This window comes from Filicampus tigris, chromosome 8 (assembly GCF_054856515.1).
Source record: "Filicampus tigris isolate MCC_2025a chromosome 8, RoL_Ftig_1.0, whole genome shotgun sequence".
NCBI classification, from domain to species: domain Eukaryota; kingdom Metazoa; phylum Chordata; class Actinopteri; order Syngnathiformes; family Syngnathidae; genus Filicampus; species Filicampus tigris.
In genome coordinates, this window is record NC_141224.1 from 27481086 (window position 1) to 27499681 (window position 18596).

The 18596-nt window shown below is 44.5% G+C and overlaps 1 protein-coding gene across 1 annotated transcript in view; it reads left to right on the plus strand.

Moving 5' to 3' along the window:
• The first annotated feature begins 864 nt into the window (after positions 1-864).
• entpd3 (ectonucleoside triphosphate diphosphohydrolase 3) overlaps positions 865-18596 on the plus strand; it is a 138692-nt gene continuing 120960 nt past the window's right edge. The window contains exons 1-2 of the mRNA XM_086039127.1: positions 865-889; positions 8405-8440. The gene's annotated coding sequence lies outside the window, so the exon portion shown is untranslated. The remainder of the gene's footprint in view (positions 890-8404; positions 8441-18596) is intronic.

Sequence of the window (18596 nt, forward strand, 5' to 3'; positions counted from 1 at the left end):
TTTGTCTATAAAATAGTGATAGGTACACCTCTGCATAACATCGTATCCTTGTTAATATAAAGAAAATGAAAAGAGATAAAGTTCAATTTACAAGAATATCCTTATTAACATTGTTTATTAGTCTGTAAAACAAAAGATTGAAAGTGCATCAATTTTCCTGAAATTCAAAAAATAATAATGTCCTTGTTTAAGCTGTAAACATTTTTGACAGACTTATTGCACCATTTGCTGCTGAAAATAAAATTAAACAAAATAAAAAAATAACAACAAATTCAAATTGACTTCAGCAACATTAACTCAGGAACACAATATATAAAACACTTTAACCTACAAAACAAAAATGAATAAAACAATTTGTGCTGATTTTTTTTAATTTTTTTATTTATTTATTTTTTTCAAAATGAGTAAGCCAAGATTAGTGGCTACAATGAGCACATTTTGCAACGCACAGCTTCTCAAAGCGAGGTTTGAAGCATGATACTGCAACTCTCAGCTCCTGCTCAATGTTTAGCTGGGACCTGTACTTGGTCTTCAGTGCAGCAACAGCACCTTAATTTATTTGGCTTCATGCTGTCCGCTCCAAGCATTTTTAGACCCAGCAAACACACCAGTCTTTCCTCGCCTCCAACTGTAGTCACAGTGAAGCCAAGCGCTACATAATGCTTCGTCATATTTGCGCATCTTTGATTTCGGGTGACTTTTTTTTTGACTCACTATCTTCGTTTCTCTCCATCCTTCTTTTCATCCCTGTTAAAAATGTCTTCATGATGTCTAAGGGTTTATTTACTGCACTTCACATCGCCAGCTCGTTGCAAAACAACCCCCTTTTTTTTTTCCCGGTTCTGGCGCCGCGCGAGTGGCAGCCCGCTACAGTAGCTCCGGCTCACCGGTGAGCCTTTTCATGTGTTTTTGTTCCTTACTATTACTCTACCTCATACCTTTTTCATATAGTTGATAGTCGTAACTTGCGTAGCAATGGACACCCAAACTGCGGTATTCTTGCTGCTGCTGGTGGCTATTTTTTGCGCGATCGTGTCCGGCGACTTGGCTCGGAGCCGCGCCCCCATTGTTTACAGCCGGAATCAGCTGTTAGCACTCCGTGCTAACCCTGCGCCGGCTCCCGGGGCGAGACCCGATATCCCCCGTGAGCTGAGGAGGAAGAGACGGGGATCTCATGCGGGAGTTAAACGCCGGGAAAGGAGGAGACGATACCATCCCGTCCTCCCGTCTGTTATCATGGGGAATGTTAGATCCCTCCCCAACAAGATGGACGAGCTAGCGGCGCTTACCCCGCATGAGAGGGACTTCCGGGAAGCTAGCCTGATGCTATTCACGGAGTCGTGGCTAACAGCGCTAACGCCGAACGCGGTCGTAGAATTGGACGGCTTCCAAATCATACGCGCGGACAGGACGATGGAGAGTGGAAAGAGGAAAGGAGGAGGGCTGGCTGTGTTTGTGAACGATAGATGGTGTAATCCTGGGCACATCACGATTAAGGAGCAGCTTTGCAGCAGGGATATTGAGCTGCTAGCTGTTGGCATGAGGCCATTCTACATCCCGCGAGAGTTTAGTCAAGTGATCGCGGTGACCGTCTACGTCCCACCAGCTGCCAGCGGTGACACAGCCTGTGATGTCTTGACTGCAGCAGTGAGCAGGCTACAAACACAGCACCCAAATGCCCTGACACTCATCTCTGGTGACTTCAATCATGCCTCCCCTTCCTCCTCTCTGCCTTCACTCACACAGTATGTCACCTGCCACACCAGAGACAATAAAACACTGGACCTTTTCTATGCCAACACCAAGGAGGCATACACATCACTGCCCCTCCCACTGCTGGGCAAAGCTGATCACAACCTGGTGGCTCTCCAGTCTGTGTTCAAACCTCTGGTCCGCAGGCAGCCAGCTGCGACCCGCACGGTTCAAAGATGGTCTGGAGAGGCCGAGGAGGCCTTAAAGGACTGCTTCAGCACAACTGTGTGGGAAGTATTCAGCGATGCTCACGGGGAAGACATTAGTAGTCTAACGGACACTGTTACAGACTATATGAATTTCTGCATGGAGAACACCATACCCACCAGGACAGTAAGGTGTTTCTCCAACAACAAACCCTGGATCACACCCGACATAAAAGCTCTCCTGAAGGAGAAGAGGAGGGCTTTTGCATCAGGCAACATAGAGGAGCGGACGACTGTGCAGCGCCAGCTGAGGAGGAGGATCAGAGAGGGGACAAGGTCCTACAGGAAGAGGATGGAGGAGCAGCTGCTGCAGAATAATGCCAGGGGAGTCTGGAGGGGCCTCAAGACCATCTCAGGCCACGGACAACCCAAGACCCGGACTGGGGAGGACCTGCAGTGGGCAAATGAGCTGAATCTCTTTTTCAATAGGTTCGATCAGATGCCTGCCCCCACTCAGTCTCTCCTGCTGCAGCCTCCACCTACTCCTCCTGCTGGGTGTGCCACCCCCTCCCCCCTTTTCTCCACAGTCTCCAGCAGCATCATTATTGTCTATGTGGTAATGAAAGATTTAAATCTATATGACAAAACATTCCAACAGTAATTGTGGCATTGTTATTATTCTTGTAGTTATTACTGCTGCATACTTTAACATTTCACAATCTGTTGAATCAAACCAGTGTTGAGGCGCAGTGGAGGTCCTCTCAGGCCAAATTGTCTGCTTCAAAACTGGTTTGGCAACATTCTCACTGTGTCTGCATGCTGGCAGACATAACAATGATGTGGTCTGACATTCTAACGTGGGGGATGGGGCAGGCTTTGGATATCTTCAGAGTAGAGCTGGGGTGCTGTTGAGTTGGAAAATGTTGAAATTTTGGTCGGATAGTCTTGAGATCAGTATGCTTAAAATCTCCAGTGAGGATGATGAAGCAATCAGGGTCTGCTATAGATAACGTAATTTAGGCTAGTGAATGCTGGCTTCTCCCAAACAAATGGTCAATGAATAGTAGTCTGCCTTTCATACCTGAGGGTTACCATTTCCCCCTGCTTTGCAATGCTAAATATCAGCCTACAGAGACAACAGAGACACACACACACACACACACACACAGCGTGTTGATCGGTGAAATAAAAACCATATGGGGCACATGTCATTGTGTCTGCGGGACCCTAAGATACACAACACTGTTGTTTTTTCCTTACTCTACCGCGTGTCAGGAGTACGGCACCTGCGTGTGACGTGGTACAGGTTAAGTCCATTCTCATCGTCGTTTGGCTGACTCGGACAGACTGGGACCACTTGGGTCGATTGAATATGCAGACGAGAAATAGGCGACGTCCAGCTCAGGTATTTTATTCACAATGCTGGCTTTACACCGCTGTTTCAACCTTGCCTGTAGCTCTTCTTCGCTGCAGAATGTGGATATAATACACAATTATTAAGTCAGTCAATCATTACATCAATATAATGGTTCAAAAAAACCTATAGCTACATTCAATACAAACACTTTTTTCATATGCACTGTACCATAAATGTTATCTTACTAACATCGTAAGGCGTGCTCTCTCGCCATTGATACTGTCTTCCTGCAGCACTTCTTTTGATTGACTTTCACATAATTTCAACTATTGTTAGAATACATAAGTTATCCAATATTTACTCTTATGGTAGTCAAAGCATTTATTCAACAGTATAACCTTGTTTGTGTCATGTAAATTAAAGTTGTCCATGAAGAAAGCAGAGCATGACTCATGCTGCAGCTAGAGATAAGGAATTGTTTCCCTTATCTCAGGAGAGTGGCTGGAGCAAATTGCAGTTGTCTGTTGAACACTTTGTGTTTAAATCATTGTCAGTGCAAGCATTCTCATCTGTGATTTTTTTCCCCTAACCCTGAGAGCAACTGTCTATGTGACCATGGACCACCCTTTTGTAAATAAAAAGAGAGGCCATGGCAGAGTCTGTTTAGAGTGGTAGGAGGTTTGTCGCTAAGCACGTCTCGGTCAATTCTCCTCGTGAGTGAAAAATAGTTAAATTCTCTTGTCTTCCTTCCTTGTGTAATGTTTTATTAAATGTTCTAGGTTGACTGAACCTGACATTTTTATAGCATCATAACATGTGTTAAATGTTGCTCTCAAAATCCACTGCAGCCTGATCATCCTGGAAGGGGGATTCCACCATCTGTAGCCTCTTCTCAAGGTTTCTAATTTGAATTCTTCCCCAGATGTTTTTTTTTTCTTTTCCTTGCCCATCCTCCATCAGGGGATGTCGTTAGTTGTCATGTGAAGCCCTTTGAGACTTTGTTGTGATTAAGGGCTATATTCATTTGACTTGACTTAACACCTGTGGAAACTATATAATTCTAAATATAACCATTTTTAATATAATGTGTCACAATGACAACGAAGGAGGTCATGTAATAGAAGTTCAACAGCCTAAATCGGGGGTGCTCAAGTCCGGTCCTCAAGAGCCCCTATCCAGCCTGTTTTCCCATCTCTCCCTGCCTGCAACACACCTGATTGAAATGATCTGCTCATCAGCAAGCTTTGCACAAGCCTGATAACGATTGTGATCATTTGAATTAGATGTGTTGCAGGTAGAGAGAGATGGAAAACCGGCTGGATAGGGGCTCTTGAGGACAGGACTTGAGCACCCTTGGCCTCAATCCATTATTCGTGTTTGTGGCTTTGAAATTAAATAACATCTCCTTCAATTTCTCCTTTTCTCTCTCAGTGCTAATTTAATTGTTGTTTTTTATTTCAATCAAGCCAGTGGCTTTTTTTCAGGTTATATTGGGCAGTGAAAATATTGTATTCATTCCCAATACACAAAATCGTATTCTAATTCATATTGACCAACCAAGCCTGTTTCTTGAATTTGCTCTATCTTACCATAAGACCGCTCATGCAGAAAAGTAACACAATCCAATGGTCTTATGATAGCAATATCTGTGACAATGAGAACATTAGAGATTGCTTTCAATGAAAGTGTTGCCATACAAGAAAATTATTTCATTTTTTTGTTAATGTTAAAAGAAAAAAGAAAAATCAATCATTTATGATTGTATCTTTTTTTCCCATTAAAATAACATGCTATTAAACATACTTGTGTATCATGTCTGGCCATGGGACTGTTTGCATTGCTTTGGAATTTACTGTATTGCTGCTGGGTTTTGCACAATTACAGTGTCAATACTGTATACTAAAAAATAGTTCCATCATGACTGTGATAAGGGCTAAACTTTTGTTAGATTTCTGGTTCTATTCTCTTCAGAAGACAAATCATCAGGTAGGAAAGCTAAATATATTAAATGATCATCCAGTGTGAAGTCTTGGTTGACTATTGACTGCACTATAATTCAAACTATGGTTCAGTTTTTCATATTTGCTTTAGTACATTTCTCAGATCAGAATTGAATTTCTCAAAACCACTTGTCCAATCTTCACATCTTTTCATTTAAAGAGTTGGGCATCGTTTGATGTCTCTCGCTCACTTGCTCATTCTCTCTCTCTCTCTCTGTCCCCCCCACCACTGCTGGATTGCTGGTCAACAGCAAATCAGAACTTGAAGTTAGCTTAGCTTCACAGGTCACAGGAGACTCAGTCAAAAGTAAATATTGATATCAGGAAGAAAGATTGGCGCAGAAAAGGCAAGATTTAAGAAAAGTAAAGCAGTTGTGCCAAACTCTTATTTTTTCCTCTGTAGTGATGGGCATAACAGTTCTTTTCAGTGAACTGAATCATTAGAATACGTTAATCAAAAAGAACCGTTCAAAAGATTCGTTCACCAAAGAACTAATGACTGTTCTGTACGTGTTCTTTGCTTGAATAAAGGTATATATGTAAAAAGAACGAAACACTTGAGGAAGTGATCCATTCAATCACGTTCACTGAAAAGATTCGTTATTTTTGAATGAATCGTTCGAGAACGACCCAACACCAGTGTCCTGAAGCGCATGCATCTGATGATGATATAGTTAAGATAGTGTGATGTTTTGATGTCAAGACACCAAGAAGTGGCAACACAAAGCACACTGTTGTGACTGTGTTTTGGGTTGGGTCTTTGATGTTGTCAGTTGCTATGGTCTTTTATATTGTCACTTTTTTTTGTCATATAGGATTGGGCATGGCCTGATGTCTCTCAGTATTTAAGCTCGAGTTGCTCAGTGACACATTGTCAGAACTGTCAAACTTTCTTCCATGCCTTCAGCATCTGGCCCTGCTTTCTGTTGTTACTTGTATTTCTGTGTTCTGCATCCAGCCCTGCTCTCCATTGTTACTAAGTATTTGTGTATATAAAGACTCTCTGTTTTTCCATATCCATGTCTTGTTTGCTTCTGGGTACAAATTCTGTTCCCCACGTGACACAACCAATATAATGTCATACCATGGCTCAATATCATGTTTGGCTGATCTTTTTTTGAACTAGTAATTTAATGTTGTGGTATTTGTTCCGAAAAGTAGATTACATAAGATATGTTCACACTGCAGCGTGTGATGCCCGATTCAGTCGTCCTCGGGGCCTCCTGCCGGTGGGACATGCCTGGAACACCTCACCAGGGAGGCGTACAGAGGCATCCTAATCAGATGCCCGAGCCACCTCAATTGGCTCCTCTCAATGTGAAAGAGCAGCGGCCGAACTTCTCACCCTATCTCTAAGGGAGAGCCCGGACACCCTGCGGAGGAAACCCATTTCGGCCGCTTGTATCCGTGATCTTGTTCTTTTGGCAGACACAAGCAAAGTGGACTGCTCTACAAAATTCCCAAGCTGTCATATAGTGAAGTTTGTGGATGACACAGTGGTCGTAGACACATAAAAAAATAACAATGGGTCAAGAGTAGAGAGAGGAGGTGGAACATCTGATGGATGGACTTATGCGAAGATAACAACCTTTGCATCAGTGTGAAGAACAGCAAAGAGATGATGACTTCAGACACCCCCCTGTACATTGAAGGAGTAGCAGTGGAAGTGGTCTCCAGCTAGTACAAGTTCCTTGTGGTCCACCTTTCTGAGGACCTCACCTGGAGCCCAAACATTTCCTGACTGCTGAAGAGGGTTTACCAATGTCTCTACTTTCCACCCGAGGCTGTCATGTCCTGTGTTTTTGGCCTTTGGTGAATGCATTCTATCCAGTCTACCCTAGTTGAGCGTGGGCGCGGTCTCGCAGCTGCAGCAACTGCAATCAGCCAGACCACCTGTCTTCAATCAGCACTTGTTGGTATTTAAGTACGGCTCCAAACAAGGGAGGTGCTGGAGTATTGTTTTTGTACTGTCTTGCTGCTTGCCATACCCGTGTTGACTAGATTGCAACCAATCATCGTGGTCGTGGCATGATGGGAGTTGTGTGTTTCTTGTTTCATTCTGTCTTCATGTGCACTGTGTTAAAGCTTTGTTATTTCTCAGTCCACCTAATTAGAAACTATTTTTGTCCAGGTAATTCTACCACTGGAGTTCTGTCCGTTTTTTGCTTATTTAAAGCTGGCATTAAACAATGTCCTTGGGGTAGTGAAAATACTAAGCCCTGTGTCACAGCGTAGCAGCTAGCATGATGATGATTTTGCCTGCTGGGTTGCTGTTTGAGGAGAGCAAGTTAAAAGTTGAATGTTCAGTATATGTGCGTAAGAATTCAACCGTAAAAATAATACATGTATTATTTTTATGGTTAATAAACTTGAAAAGCAGTGGTGTATATTTCTGTTGCTTTTATTTGGAACAAATTTTCTTTATATGAAATACCATTTCGCAAATCAAATGTAAATAGAAAGATCCAACTTAAAATGAGTTGTAAAGATATTTTTTAAAAAGTAGCACCTACTCATAAAAGCGTATATTTTAACTCAAATAAGTAACTAAACTAAAAGACTAAAAGACTGAACAGTAAAAAGGAAAACTCAAGTAGGATTTACTTGAAATTTAGATTTTTACACATTTAAAAACTTGAACCTTTGACGAAGAATAAGTAATAAATAAGCCCCCCCACCCGCTCAAAAAAAAAAAAAAAACATACTGGTAAAATAGCTAGGTTTTGATTTCTTTACACAAACTTTACTTTGAATAGGTCACAAACCCTTCTGTCCTTATATACCATTGTATTTCACAACGAATGAGAGGAGCTTTGTTGTCATTTCTGCAGCTACCATGCACTTAATTTTTATTGATTACATGAGTTAACTGTAGCACCACCATCTGTTATGTGCATCTACTAATTGTGTCACTCATCACAAACACACAATCTGTCATTTTCTTCTCAATGTTGCAGGCTATGGTGCAATACTAGTGCTGGGTGTGGTGAAAAACATGCTCCTCCCTCCTTCTTCCCTTCTCAATGTGTTTTGTTGGGGTACACCACTCCTGTTGCGTGTGGGCTATTAAATCTGCAGACCTCTCCCACTCAGAGCAGAGCCATATGCATCACAACTGTTTCTGACGGCACTCCTCATCTCCTACTCAGGGTTCCCGCCTGTACTCCACTGAGCAGCTCTACAAGGTAAGAAACACCTCTAGTCTCCTTCACATAGAAGCTATTTAGCATCAGAAGACAAGATTTATTATGATTATTTGACAAAGTTTGTAATAGGGAACATTTCACACTCCTGAGGACTAGTTCCTACAAGCAGAGGCAGCAGCATGTGCAAATATGTACTATTTGCCTGGAAACACCTTGTGGTTGTTACAGCAGGGACAGGGAAGTTGCCAGCGTTCAAACACCAAGTACAACCTTTTTTGTGTGACTTGGTCTTGACTACGGTATTTTTTTTTCACATTTTCTTAGTAAATGCATAAATATGCTTAAATAGTTTTGTTTTGTTGGTATAATTAATACTGGTCTGGAGCAGACTAATTACTATTATGAATTGATGTAAAATATTTGAATTTAGTAATCTGACCATGCATACTACAGTACAAGTGAATCACACACAACTACTATATGGTAACAGGTTTCAAACTACCCGAAAAGGTAGGTTTTACTTTTAAAATGGACTCTAGTGAAATGCACCAGAGAGGAAGTGATGTTGCTTAAGCACTGTCTGTTTCTACAATGACGTCAACGATATGAAAACTGGCGGCCAGTAAAGCCATGAATCAATAAGATCGTGTTACCACATGCTTTTTAAGGGAACCTTTTTTCCCTTCCTGAACAACACTTTTATCCTTTTAAGCATAACCACACTTACCCTATCACACAATGAAATGTTCTCACACTTGAAATACCTGTGCAAACTAGTAACACCCAACTCAAGAACAGTATGAAAAACAGAGTAGCATTTACAAAGATATTTTATTTCAAATTAATTAAACAAACATCAGCTGTCCTGGCTGTTTAGCTGATGAGCTCATCATTTGAATTAGGGTTGCAGCAGGGAGAGATGGAATACAGGCAGGGCAGTGGCCCTTGAGGACTGGAACATGCCTGCTCTATAACCAGTCTCAGGTTCTTGCTCTTTTAAGTTTTACCTTGTGTACTGTATGTTTGCGTAGGTATTTGCGTACTTTTGGGTGGTGGAGTGGGTGATTTTAATAATGTGAACAACTTTGAGTTGCATTTATATGAATGAAAAGCACTCGATAAATAAAAAATTGATTTGATTGACTTGTAATGGGTCTTCACAGTCTGTTTTGGAATTTTGTTTGCATTAAAAAAAAAAAGTCATATAATTAAATTGTGCCATCTTTACCAGCTATGTGCATTGCATGTGCAAGTGACGGTAAATATAACACCTAAATTGAAAGTGTGTCTGAAATACAGTCATCATAGATAATCTTAATGAAGTAAGGTACTTTCTTATTTATGTTGTCATAGCACTCTCTGGTGGTTAGTCTGTTAGTGTAATTTAATTTTAGTTAGGCAGGTTTTGGTCACCTATTTCAGGGCCCTCGATAATTACTAGACAAAGTCATTGTAACACGTGAGAACATTCTATCTTCAGGCGATCCAACTTATAAGGTGTGCGTGCATTAGCAAAAACCACACCCATATCCAAGCCAATTAAAGATTGCAACGACAAAACTGTTATGATTATTGCTCACCTGGACAGTGTTATGTTCTAACCGGATATACTGTAGCGGTTATCACTGTCATAAACTTCTGAAACCCAGTCATATCAGCAAATATTTTACATGGTCCTTCGAGCCGGATTGATAATTACTGCAGACAACGATGAAGAAGAGCAAACCAGATCGAAACACTTAACTCATCCTCCTCGCAACTTAAAAGACCAAAAAAGCCTCAGAACATACTCAACTAATGGAGCCCGGAAATGAACAAGGATTTTCTGAAGACTGTTCAGCGGAAGAAACCATATTTCCCTGTGCTGTAAATGGTCCATGTTATCATCATCATGAGTCTCCAAGTCCACATCAACTTCGTCATGAGTCTTCAAGTCTACGTGGTGGTCATGAGTCTTCAAGTCCACGTCATGGTCGTGAGCCTTTAAGTCCACGTCATCATCGTCGTGAGTCTTCAAGTCCACGTCAACTTTGTCATGAGTCTTCAAGTCCACGTCATCATCATCGTGAGACTTCAAGTCCATGTCATCATCGTCCTGAGTCTTCAAAGCCACGTCAACTCCATCAAGAGTCTTCAATTCCACGTCATCATTGTCGTGAGTCTTCAATTCCACGTCAACATCGTCGTGAGTCTTCAAGTCTACGTTAACTCCGTCGTGAGTCTTCAAGTCCACGTCAACTTTGTCATGAGTCTTCAAGACCACGTCATCATCGTCGTGAGTCTTCAAGTCCACGTCATCATCCTCGTGAGTCTTCAAGTCCACGTCAACTTTGTCCTGAGTCTTCAAATCCATGTCAACATCGTCGTGAGTCTTCAAGTCCACGTCATCATCGTCGTGAGTCTTCAAGTCCACGTCATCATCGTCGTGAGTCTTCAAGTCCATATCAACTTTGTAATGAGTCTTCAATTCGACGTCAACTTCATCGTGAGTCTTCAATTCCACGTCAAGTTTGTCATGAGTCTTCAAGTCCACGTCAACATCGTCGTGAGACTTCAAGTCCACGTCATCGTCGTCCTGAGTCTTCAAATCCACGGAAACTCCGTCATGAGTCTTCAATTCCACGTCATCATTGTCATGAGTCTTCAATTCCACGTCATCATCGTCGTGAGTCTTCAAGTCCATATCAACTTTGTCCTGAGTCTTCAAGGCCACGTCATCATCATCGTGAGTCTTCAAGTCCACGTCAACATCTTTGTGAGTCTTCAAGTCCACGTCAACATCGTCGTGAGTCTTGAAGTCCACGTCATCATCATCGTGAGTCTTCAAGTCCACGTCATCGTCATGAGTCTTCAAGTTCATGTCAACTTCGTCATGAGTCTTCAAGTCCACGTCATCGTCGTGAGTCTTCAAGTCCACGTCATCGCCGTGAGTCTTCAAGTCCACATCATGGTCGTGAGCCTTCAAGTCCACGCCATGGTCGTGAGCCTTCAAGTCCACGTCATCGTTGTGAGTCTTCAAGTCCACGTCAACTTTGTCATGAGTTTTCAAGGCCACGTCATTATCATCGTGAGTCTTCAAATCCTCGTCAACTCCGTCGTGAGTCTTCAATTCCATGTCATCATCGTCGTGAGTCTTGAATTCCGCGTCAACATCGTCGTGAGTCTTCAATTCCACGTCATCATCGTCGTGAGTCTTCAAGTCCAAGTAACTTCGTCGTGAGTCTTCAAGTCCACGTCAACTTCGTCGTGAGTCTTCAAGTCCACGTCATCATCGTCGTGAGTCTTCAAGTCCATGTCAACTCCATTGTCGTGAGTCTTTGAGTCCACGTCAATATCATTGTTAATCTTCAGGTCCACGTCATCATCGTCGTTAGTCTTCAAGTCCACGTCAACTTTGTCATGAGTCTTCAAGTCCACGTCATCATCGTCGTGAGTCTTCAAGTCCACGTCAACTTTGTCATGAGTCTTCAAGTCCACGTCATCATCGTCGTGAGTCTTCAAGTCCACGTAAACTCCGCCGTGAGTCTTCAATTACGCATCATCATCGTCGTGAGTCTTCAAGTCCACGTTATCATCATCATGAGTCTTTATGTCCACGTCATCATCGTCGTGAATCTTCAAGTCCACGTCATCATTGCCATGAATCTTCAAGTCCATGTCATCATCGTCGTGAATCTTCAAGTCCACGTCAACTTTGTCACGAGTCTTTAAGTCCACGTCATCATCGTCATGAGTCTTCAAGTCCATGTCATCATTGTTGTGAGTCTTCAAGTCCATGTCATCATTGCCATGAGTCGTCAAGTCCACGTCATCATCGTCGTGAGTCTTCAAGTCCACGTCATCATCGTCGTGAGTCTTCAAGTCCACGTCAAATTTGTCATGAGTGTTTAAGTCCACGTCATCATCGTCGCGAGTGTTCAAGTCCACGTCAACTTTGTCATGAGTCTTTAAGTCCACATCATCATTGTCGCGAGTCTTCAAGTCCACGTCAACTTCGTCGTGAGTCTTCAAGTCACGCCATCATCGTCATGAGTCTTCAAGTCCACGTCAACTCCGTTGTGAGTCTTCAATTCCATGTCATCGTCGTGAGCCTTGAAGTCCACGTCATCATCGTCGTGAGTCTTCAAGTCCACGTCAACTTTGTCCTGAGTCTCCAAGTCCATGTCAACATCGTCGTGAGTCTTCAAGTCCACGTCATCATCGTCGTGAGTCTTCAAGTCCACGTCATCATCATCGTGAGTCTTCAAATCCACGTCATCATCATCGTGAGTCTTAAAATCCACGTCATCATCGTCGTGAGTCTTCAAGTCCACGTCAACTTTGTCATGAGTCTTCAAGGCCACGTCATCATCGTTGTGAGTCTTCAAGTCCACGTCAACTTTGTCGTGAGTCTTCAAGTCACGTCATCATCGTCATGAGTCTTCAAGTCCACGTCAACTCCGTCTTGAGTCTTCAATTCCATGTCATCGTCGTGAGCCTTCAAGTCCACATCATCATCGTCGTGAGTCTTCAAGTCCACGTCAACTTTGTCATGAGTCTTTAAGTCCATGTCATCATGGTCGTGAGTCTTCAAGTCCACGTCAACTTTGTCATGAGTCTTCACTGCCACGTCATCATCGTCGTGAGTCTTCAAGTCCACGTCATCGTCGTGAGTCTTTGAGTCCACGTCAATATCGTTGTTAATCTTCAAGTCCACGTCATCATCATCGTGAGTCTTAAAATCCACGTCATCATCGTCGTGAGTCTTCAAGTCCACGTCAACTTCGTCGTGAGTCTTCAAGTCACGTCATCATCGTCATGAGTCTTCAAGTCCACGTCAACTCCGTCGTGAGTCTTCAATTCCATGTCATCGTCGTGAGCCTTCAAGTCCACATGATCATCGTCGTGAGTCTTCAAGTCCACGTCAACTTTGTCATGAGTCTTCAATGCCAGGTCATCATCGTCTAAATCGTCAAGTCCACGTCAACTTTGTCATGAGTCTTCAAGTCCACGTCATCATCGTCGTGAGTCTTCAAGTCCACGTCATCATCGTGAGCCTTCAAGTCCACATCATCATCGTCGTGAGTCTTCAAGTCCACGTCAACTTTGTCATGAGTCTTTAAGTCCATGTCATCATGGTCGTGAGTCTTCAAGTCCACGTCAACTTTGTCATGAGTCTTCAATGCCAGGTCATCATCGTCTAAGTCTTCAAGTCCACGTCAACTTTGTCATGAGTCTTCAAGTCCACGTCATCATCGTCGTGAGTCTTCAAGTCCACGTCATCATCGTTGTGAGTCTTCAAGTCCACGTCATCATCATCGTGAGTCTTCAAGTCCACGTCATCATCGTGAGCCTTCAAGTCCAAATCATCATCGTCGTGAGTCTTCAAGTCCACGTCAACTTTGTCATGAGTCTTTAAGTCCACGTCATCATCGTCGCGAGTCTTCAAGTCCACGTCAACTTTGTCGTGAGTCTTCAAGTCACGCCATCATCGTCGTGAGTCTTCAAGTCCACGTCAACTCCGTCGTGAGTCTTCAATTCCATGTCATCGTCGTGAGCCTTGAAGTCCACGTCATCATCGTCGTGAGTCTTCAAGTCCACGTCAACTTTGTCCTGAGTCTTCAAGTCCATGTCAACATTGTCGTGAGTCTTCAAGTCCACGTTATCATCGTTGTGAGTCTTCAAGTCCACGTCATCATCATCGTGAGTCTTCAAATCCATGTCATCATCATCGTGAGTCTTAAAATCCACGTCATCATCGTCGTGAGTCTTCAAGTCCACGTCAACTTTGTCATGAGTCTTCCAGGCCACGTCATCATCGTTGTGAGTCTTCAAGTCCACGTCAACTTTGTCGTGAGTCTTCAAGTCACATCATCATCGTCGTGAGTCTTCAAGTCCACGTCAACTTTGTCATGAGTCTTTAAGTCCATGTCATCATGGTCGTGAGTCTTCAAGTCCACGTCAACTTTGTCATGAGTCTTCCAGGCCACGTCATCATCGTTGTGAGTCTTCAAGTCCACGTCATCATCGTTGTGAGTCTTTGAGTCCACGTCAATATCGTTGTTAATCTTCAAGTCCACATCATCATCGTCGTTAGTCTTCAAGTCCACGTCAACTTTGTCATGAGTCTTCATGTCCACGTCATCATCATCGTGAGTCTTCAAATCCTCGTCAACTCCGTCGTGAGTCTTCAATTCCATGTCATCATCGTCGTGAGTCTTGAATTCCGCGTCAACATCGTCGTGAGTCTTCAATTCCACGTCATCATCGTCGTGAGTCTTCAAGTCCACGTAACTTCGTCGTGAGTCTTCAAGTCCACGTCAACTTCGTCGTGAGTCTTCAAGTCCACGTCATCATCGTCGTGAGTCTTCAAGTCCATGTCAACTCCATTGTCGTGAGTCTTTGAGTCCACGTCAATATCATTGTTAATCTTCAGGTCCACGTCATCATCGTCGTTAGTCTTCAAGTCCACGTCAACTTTGTCATGAGTCTTCAAGTCCACGTCATCATCGTCGTGAGTCTTCAAGTCCACGTCAACTTTGTCATGAGTCTTCAAGTCCACGTCATCATCGTCGTGAGTCTTCAAGTCCACGTAAACTCCGCCGTGAGTCTTCAATTACGCATCATCATCGTCGTGAGTCTTCAAGTCCACGTTATCATCATCATGAGTCTTTATGTCCACGTCATCATCGTCGTGAATCTTCAAGTCCACATCATCATCGTCGTTAGTCTTCAAGTCCACGTCAACTTTGTCATGAGTCTTCATGTCCACGTCATCATCATCGTGAGTCTTCAAATCCTCGTCAACTCCGTCGTGAGTCTTCAATTCCATGTCATCATCGTCGTGAGTCTTGAATTCCGCGTCAACATCGTCGTGAGTCTTCAATTCCACGTCATCATCGTTGTGAGTCTTCAAGTCCACGTCATCATCGTTGTGAGTCTTTGAGTCCACGTCAATATCGTTGTTAATCTTCAAGTCCACATCATCATCGTCGTTAGTCTTCAAGTCCACGTCAACTTTGTCATGAGTCTTCATGTCCACGTCATCATCATCGTGAGTCTTCAAATCCTCGTCAACTCCGTCGTGAGTCTTCAATTCCATGTCATCATCGTCGTGAGTCTTGAATTCCGCGTCAACATCGTCGTGAGTCTTCAATTCCACGTCATCATCGTCGTGAGTCTTCAAGTCCACGTAACTTTGTCGTGAGTCTTCCAGGCCACGTCATCATCGTTGTGAGTCTTCAAGTCCACGTCATCATCGTTGTGAGTCTTTGAGTCCACGTCAATATCGTTGTTAATCTTCAAGTCCACATCATCATCGTCGTTAGTCTTCAAGTCCACGTCAACTTTGTCATGAGTCTTCATGTCCACGTCATCATCGTCGTGAGTCTTCAAGTCCACGACATCATCGTCGTGAGTCTTCAAATCCACGTCAACTCCATCATGAGTCTTCAATTCCACGCCATCATCGTCGTGAGTCTTCAAGTCCACGTCAACTTTTTCATGAGTCTTCAAGTCCATGTCATCATCGTCGTGAGTCTTCAAGTCCACGTCATCATCGTCGTGAGTCTTTGACTCCACGTCAATATCGTTGTTAATCTCAAGTCCACATCATCATCGTCGTTAGTCTTCAAGTCCACGTCAACTTTGTCATGAGTCTTCAAGTCCACGTTATCATCGCCGTGAGTCTTCAAGTCCACGTCAACTTTGTCATGAGTCTTCAAGTCCGCGTCGTCATCGTCGTGAGTCTTTAAGTCCACGTCAACATCGTCGTGAGTCTTCAAGTCCACATCATCATCGTCGTGGGTCTTCAAGTCCACGTCAACTTTGTCATGAGTCTTCAAGGCCACGTCAACTCCGTCGTGAGTCTTCAATTCCCTTCATCATCGTTGTGAGTCTTCAAGTCCACGTTATCATTGTCGTGAGTCTTTATGTCCACGTCATCATCGTCGTGCGTCTTCAAGTCCACGTCATCAATGTCGTGAGTCTTCAAGTCCACATCAACTTTGTCATGAGTCTTTAAGTCCACGTCATCATCGTCGTGAGTCTTCAAGTCCACGTTATCATCGTCATGAGTCTTTATGTCCACGTCATCATCGTCGTGAGTCTTCAAGTCCACGTCATCATCGCCATGAATCTTCAAGTCCACGTCATCATCGTCTTGAGTCTTCAAGTCCACGTCATCATCGTTGTGAGTCTTCAAGTCCACGTCATCATCGTTGTGAGTCTTCAAGTCCACGTCATCATCGTCTTGAGTCTTCAAGTCCACGTCAACTTTGTCATGAGTCTTTAAGTCCACGTCATCACTGTCGTGAGTCTTCAAGTCCACATCGTCACCGTCCTAGGGCTTCAAGTCCCCGTTAACATCTTTGTGAGTCTCCAAGTCCCCGTCTCTGCCACAGCGATTTTTGGACACAGACTTAGCCATTTCTGATTTTAGGAACCACATTTTTTAAAATGCTGAGCTCAATGCCTGCATCTATATATTTCTATAAGCATAATGTATACATGTCAATGTATATACATATATCCATCCATTAACTATACCGCTTATCCTCACAAGGGTCGCGGGCGTGCTGGAGCCTATCCCAGCTGTCTTCGAGCAGGAGGCAGGGGACACCCTGAATTGGTTGCCAGCCAATCGCAGGGCGCACAGAGACAAACAACCGCACTCACAATCAAACATAGGGGCAATTTAGAGTGTCCAATTAACTTACCATGCATGATTTCGGAATGTGGGAGGAAACCGGAGTTCCCGGAGGAATCCCACGCTGGCACGGGGAGAACATGTAAACTCCACACAGGGAGGCCGGAGAAGGATCGAACCCATGACCTTCGAACTGTGAGGCGGATCCCAAGGCGTTCCCAGGCAAGCCGGGAGACATAGTCTCTCCTGCCGGTGGAACATGCCCAGAACACCTCACCAGGGAGGTGTCCAGGAGGCATCCTAATCAGATGCCCGAGCCACCTCAACTGGCTCCTCTCAACGCGGAGGAGCAGCGGCTCGACTCTGAGTCCCTCCCGGATGGCTGAACTTTTCACCCTATCTCTAAGGGAGACACCCTGCGAAGGAAACCCATTTTGGCCGCTTGTACCCGAGATCTTGTTCTTTCGGTCATGACCCACAGCTCATGACCATAGGTGAGAGTAGGGACGTAGATCGACCGGTAAATTGAGAGCCTCGCCTTTCGGCTGAGCTCCTTCTTCACCACGAGAGACCGATACAGGGTCCGCATCACAGCAGACGCTGCACCAATCCGCCTGTCGATCTCCCGTTCCATCTTACCCTCACTCGTGAACAAGACCCCAAGATACTTGAACTCCTCCACTTGGGGCAGAATCCCATCCCCGACCCGGAGAGGGCACGCCACCCTTTTCCGACTGAGGACCATGGTCTCAGATTTGGAGGTGCTGATTTTCATTCCAACCGTTTCACACTCGGCTGCGAACCGCTCCAGCGAGAGTTGGAGACTGAGGCTTGAAGAAGCCAACAGTACCACATCATCTGCAAAAAGCAGAGATGCAATACTGAGGCCACCAAACCGGACCCCCTCGACACCTCGGCTTCGCCTAGAAATTCTGTCCATAAAGGTTATGAACAGAATCGGTAACAAAGGGCAGCCTTGGCGGAGTCCAACCCCCACAGGAAACGAATCCGAATTACTGCCGGCAATGCCGACCAAACTCTGAAATCGGTGGTACAGGGACCGGACAGCCCTTATCAGGGGGCTCGGTACCCCTACTCCCGAAGCACCCCCCACAGAACTCCCGGAGGGACACGGTCGAACGCCTTCTCCAAGTCCACAAAACACATGTAGACTGGTTGGGCGAACTCCCATGCACCCTCCAGGACCCTGCTGAGGGTGTAGAGCTGGTCCACTGTTCCACGGCCGGGACGAAAACCACATTGCTCCTCCTGAATCCGGGATTCGACCTTCCGACGGACCCTCCTCTCCAGCACCCCTGAATAGACCTTGCCGGGGAGGCTGAGGAGTGTGATCCCTCTGTAATTGGAGCACACCCTCCGGTCCCCCTTCTTAAAAAGGGGGACCACCACCCCGGTCTGCTAATCCAGAGGCACTGTCCCCGATGTCCAGGCGATGTTGTAGAGACGTGTCCACCATGACAGCCCCTCAACATCCAGAGCCTTTATGAACTCCGGGCGGATCTCATCCACCCCCGGGGCTTTGCCACCAAAGAGCATTTTGACTACCTC